A 6,094-nucleotide genomic window follows, 5' to 3' on the forward strand; every position below is an offset into this window, starting at 1 on the left:
CGGAGCGCCACCGCCAGTGAAATTGGAGAATTGACGAAGTGGCGTATGAATATTAATTAGATCACGGTGACGTTGCGTTGGTTTGTAACCTTTAAGGAGCGACAAGACACTATGCCTAATTAATATTCATGAGTTGGCCACAGCAAGGTAGGTCAAATGAGTCCACCGCTGTGCAGCACAACAACAACAAAAAAGCCTTTTGTATAAATGCTGCCACCAAGTGGTAATACGTTATGTATTTTTCCCTCCCTGATACAGTTAAAATAATAAAAAGATATTTCGATTTCAAAATGCTTCGAACGTAAAGTCTATGCTTACTATTATGCTGCATATATTATAGTAGGCCTATTCAGACATAATAGAGCTATTTTTTGTAGCTCAAAAAAGAAAAGAATGTTATAATATAAAAGCTTTATTAAGTTTATTTCTGACAACAAACTATGTTCTAAACACACAAATTAAATAAATAATCAGCTCATTGTCATTTAAGGGGTTTATGTAAAATAATACACTACACAAAAAGGCTAACACAAAAATTTCCTAATCTCTCAGTTGGAAGGAATGGATAATTGATCCATTTTAAGATTTTTACTACACATGGTTGCAAATTATGATACTTCCTCTCTGCTACAACTGGGTCAAACGCTGAGGTTTTACTACTTTATGATGAGCTACATCTGCACATTGGATTATATATGTGATTTGTTCTGTGTGCTTGTCGCTTTTATTTATTGTCTTTGCATGTATTTATTTAATTGACAACTTTGCTTCAGTATAGACTGACTTTATGGATTAATATAAATATTTAAATGTTAATTTGTATTTTTGTTTTTTAGTTCTGTACAAATGAAGAGGATCGCTTCCTGCGAATGGGCCGTTTGAATGAGACCTTGGACCGCATGGAAACGCGCACGTCGTATCCCAACACCTTCTGTGTCACCAAACTCATGCTGTATATTTTCGTTCCACTTGAACACCTGCGTCTACTTCTCTCTGTCTAATTACATAGGCTTTGGTGCAGTTCCCTGGGCTCATCACCACATTTCTGACCCTGACTTTGCTTCCACGAGACGCCAGTACTTCTGCTTCTTGTTTTCCACTCTCATCCTCACCACCACAGTAGGTGACACTCTGCCACCTGAACGCGAATAAGGGTATCTGTTTTTGGTAGCAGCCATGTTGACCGCAATGCTGAGGTTTGCTTCCATCCTGGGGAGCATGGGGGACGTGATATCAAGCTTGCGTGATCTTGACAAGGTGTTTTTTCCCCCAATCACGAGCTGGTGAAGGGTGCATCAGCAAAGAACTGCAGAAATGTGTCAATGACTGGTACCAGCATCTCCACATCAACAAGTGCAGGGGTATCCAAACTTGGGCCTGGAGGGCCAGTGTCCTGAAGAGTTTAGCTCCAAACCCAATTAAACACACCTAAACCAGCTAATCAAGTTCTTACTAGGCATACTAGAAACTTAAAGGCAGGTGTGTTGAAGCAAGTTGGAGCTAAACTTTGCTGGCCCTCCAGGACTGAGTTTGGGCACCCTGAACAAGTGTGTCTTTTTGTTATAGCAAGGGTGTCAAACTTTCCTGCAGGCCACAGCTCTGCAGAGTTTAGATTCAGCCCTAACTAAATGCACCTGATCCAGCTAATCAAGTCCTTCAAGTTTATTTGAAAACTACATGGTATGAGTGTTGGAACAGGGCTGGAACTAAACTCTGCAGGGCTGTGGCCCAACAGGAACTAAGTTTGACACCCCTGTGTTATAGTGTGTGAGCCCAAACAGCAGAATTTAAATGTACATATTTAATTAATCTACACTACCCTTCAAAAATTGTAGATCAGTAAGCAGTAAGATGTTTTTAAGAAATTATAATTTAGCAAGGATGAATTAAATTGACCAACTGTAACAGTAAAGATATTATGCAGCTGTTTTTAACATTGATAAAAATAAATATATATTACATCTAAGTTAATTTCACAATATGAACTTTCTACTGTATTTTTGATCAAATAAATGTGTAAGCATAAGAGACTTCTTTAAAAAACATTGACCCCAATCTTTTGAAGAGTGTAAATGTAAAAGTTTGCTAAATTGCAAATGAGAACAAAATATGACACCAAGTGGCAACAGAAAAATAATGCTAGAACTAACCTTTCTTAGTAACATGAGATTAAATGCCTTAAAGGTGTTTCTCTCTCATTAATTATTTAAATGCTTCATCATTTAAATGTTTGTTTCCACCCAAATCGTCTCATATGTCTGGAACAGAAAGATCTCACAGGAGAATGAGATTCTTCAACATCTTCCAGTCACACTTAAGACAGCAATTGCCGTGAGCATGCATCTGTCTAAAGTCATCATCTTTCAGAACTGTGAGAACAAATAGACAAACAGCCAACATTTGCAGCATTGGTTACTCAGATCTGTTCAGTCTTTCAAAAGAGGACCTGACTGAAACACTTCTTGAGTACCCTGCAGCCAAACACCTGTTGGAGGAGAAGGGTCATCAGATCCTGACAAAAATAGGGATGCTAGAAGAGACAGACAAAGGGGAGGGACAGGTGGAGAAAACAGAGGACAAGGTGAAGCGCTTAGAGGCCAGCCTAGAGGCCTTGCAGACCTAACTGGCTCAGCTGATAGCTAAACTGGAGTCTAGTGCCCAGAAAAGGATGCAAAGAGTGGAACAACTGAAACTGCAGACCGAAGGATGGGAAGGCATTGTGGCCGAGGGTGCACAGGGAGAAATAGAAAAGTGGGAAAAAGTAAAAGAGGGAGAGTGGGGATGGGGAAGGGAAAAATGAAGAGGATCAAGTAGTGGAAGGAGAGAGAGGAGAGGGTGATGGAGGAAAGGGAAGCCTGGGGGAAAAATTAAAAGAATGTAGGAGGGAATGACAAAAGTGAAAAGGAGAAAAATGAGATAGGGCAAGAGCTAATAAAGACAGAAACACAGGATCAGAAAACAGATGAAAAGTAGAGTGGTATAATATTCAAAAATACGTAAAATGTCTGGGGTTCATTTATTCGTAATGGAAGCATTAAATGATTAAAAGTGACAATAAAGACATTTACGCCTGGTTTCACAGACAAGGCTTAAGCCTAGTCCCAGACTAAAGTGTAAATCTGAGCTGTTTTAACTAAAAGAGACTTATACTGACTGATCTTGAAATATATTGGTGAATTTGTTTTGTCTCAGGATGCACACAAGTAATGTTTTTTCTCAGGCATGTTAATAAAAATTACTTAAATGTCCTAATTAAACTGTGGCCTAATCCTGGTTTAGTCTAAGCCCTGTCTGTGAAATCGGGCCTTAGAATGTTACAAAAGGTTTCTATTTCAAATAAATGTTGATCTGGTTTTCACAAACATTAAACAGTACAGTTGTTTTCAGCCTTGATAATAATAAGAAATGTTTCTCGAGCACAAAATCAGCATATTAGAACGAAAAAGTACCTCTCTGGGCCTTGAACGTGGTTGTTCGTTGCTGTATATGCAGGGTCAGAAAACTCTCGGATTTCATCAAAACAAATTTTGTGTGAGTAATGACAGAATTTTTGGATGAACTATCCATTTAATAGTTTTGTTTATTATAATGTAATGTTATTATAAAATATATAATATCAGTCTACATTAAATAACGCCACTGTAGCATTGCCTAGTTCCAGATGTGAAACTCTATCGAGACGCTAGGTGGCAGCACATACTCCACTTTCACAATTACCAGAGGACATCAGTTTTGGACGTAAATGTCTAATACAGTTTTTAAAGCAATTGGGCTGTTTGGGATCCATCGTAAAAACAACTGAAGAGTCCTGTGGCCCAACTTACATGTCAGAGCTGTTGCCGGGCCTGGTTTTCATTGTATGAAATTTCCTATCATGCAGAGTTCATTGTTTTTTAGTCACCTTACCACATTCTTGTATTATGGTAAAGAAAATTACAAGAATGTAGGAAGTCTGGATTCTGTGGATTCAGTGTACAAATGGGTTCACTGCTGTTTATCTTTGCTCAGTGTGCTTTTATGACTGCAAACTCCATTGGAACAGGGAAGCTGCTGTCAGGAATCAATATACTGCAGTGCAGTTTATAATCATCTCACCATCATTAATTAAATCTGGTAATGTTCTTCTTCAATTAAGCAACACATTAAGTATACTGATTCTCGTTGGCTCAAGCTAATTTTTATGCATGCCTAAATTTAACCATTTAAATTGTTAGTACTGGCATGACTTAGTTCATGAGTGCTGTGAATTGCCAAAGTGAAAGCCCACTCCCCCACTTCAGCTTTGGGCTGACACTCTGAGGAAATCCTCAGAGAGTAAGTGTGCTTGTTTTGAACACATCACAGAGAATGTCTTATCTTGCTTAATAACAAAATCAAGTGAAATCAAATACAGAAACAGCTGCTTCTTCTCTGTTTGACTCTGTGTGGTGGTGGTGTATCAGGGCATGTCTCAGCTACACTCTTGCGCTGGGTCCTGCTGTGGTAGCACTGGGCCTACCACTGGGTGTTACCCACTAGTGGTGATCGCTGTTGTCCTCAGGTTGGTCTCTTAAAGATTATGACTGCAAAAAAAGTGAGGCTTTATTTCTCATACAACTGAAAAACAAAATAAATCATTGAAATAAGAGGCCATTAAATTAACAGGAAATGTATAACAGCACTAATTTATCCACTTTATTTTGAATGAAATAAGGGACACAACCATTTGTAACTTGAATGTGAAAGGCTTGGTTTCATTTGGTTTTGGTTACAGTATTTTACCTGTTAAGCTGCTTTACATTGCAAACTGATTCATTAGCATGTGATTTTAATGTATTATTATAATCATAAACACTGGTTTTACAGTTTCCTTTAGTTTATTCTTCTAGTTATTGACCTATAGTAGTTAACATGAATTGGAAGTCTCACACATTAATAATAATAATAATAATAATAATAATAATAATAATAATAATAATAATAATAAAATAAAATCTTACTTTTGCATTGCAAAATAAGGTGGATATGGTAGAATGCATACTTACTGTTCCTAATATAATGAATGCCTTTTGAACAACAAAAACATTTATTACATACCAAGAATCGATTTGTACTTCTTTCTGCACCAAAGAGGGAAAAAAATACATATTCAAATTAGATAAATTCAATATATTCATCTCAGTAAGATATCGCAGGTGTTTGAGAGACAAGTGTAAATGTTGCCGTTATTGCTTCAGATGCCCAGATGTTCACTGCTGAAGGACGCTTGATATCCAATAAAACTACAATTACAACAGGAGACGCAAAACCATGGAAAAGAATGTCAGGCAAGAAAAATTTCCCAACCTGTCCATAGAATAGAAATAAAAGACAGCGCCATATTTTATCAAGTTGTGTCTCCATTTTGGGCTGATGCATGCACTCCAGGTGTTCATTTTACTCTCTGAAAGTAGCTGACCACTCGCTTTAGCGATATGATTAATTTTGCGCCCGTCAGTCACAATCTGTCATGGACTATGTCAATTTAAAGCGCGTAATTTTACATCAACATCCCGAAAAACCAAGCGGCCTCGCGCAACACAGACTGGAGCAGATGGCACGTAATTGCCTTGAGGTGGAAACGGGGCGTCCATTTTACAGGTCTCGCGGGACTCGGTCGCAGTTCTCCTGTGAAAATACAGGTGCGTTTGTTTTTGTTTATCTTTCTCTCTAATCAAAGTATTGCCACAATCATTGGAAGACTGTCAGTTTAGAGTGTCATAATTCACACCGAGGGACATCAATTCAAGCGCCACTTATACTGGTGACTTGTGGGCAAACCTGGGACAGTTAACCCTTTTCATAAACACCTCTCTGTGATAGATGCATCATCTGTTCCTCAGATTGGAGCAGGAGATCTCTATAAATAGCCAGTTGCAAGTTGTGATCATAACAGCAGCCAGAGCCACAATGGAGCAGGTGTGCAAATGCTTCAAAATGAATTTTACCAAGCATACACACAGCTTTGGAGGTGTAATATGTTCTAAAATTTTATTTCTATATGTGCAGTTGTGAACTGATTGGCAAGTTTGTGTATGTGCATCTGCTGCTAAGACATATAGTAGGAAATAACTTT

The 6,094-nt window shown here is 38.1% G+C and overlaps 1 pseudogene; it reads left to right on the forward strand.

Annotated features, from left to right (window-relative positions):
• The first annotated feature begins 860 nt into the window (after positions 1-860).
• LOC109095742 lies at positions 861-3,206 on the forward strand (annotated as a pseudogene).
• The last annotated feature ends 2,888 nt before the right edge of the window (positions 3,207-6,094 follow it).

This window comes from Cyprinus carpio, chromosome A9, assembly GCF_018340385.1.
Source record: "Cyprinus carpio isolate SPL01 chromosome A9, ASM1834038v1, whole genome shotgun sequence".
Classification (NCBI taxonomy): Eukaryota; Metazoa; Chordata; class Actinopteri; order Cypriniformes; family Cyprinidae; genus Cyprinus; species Cyprinus carpio.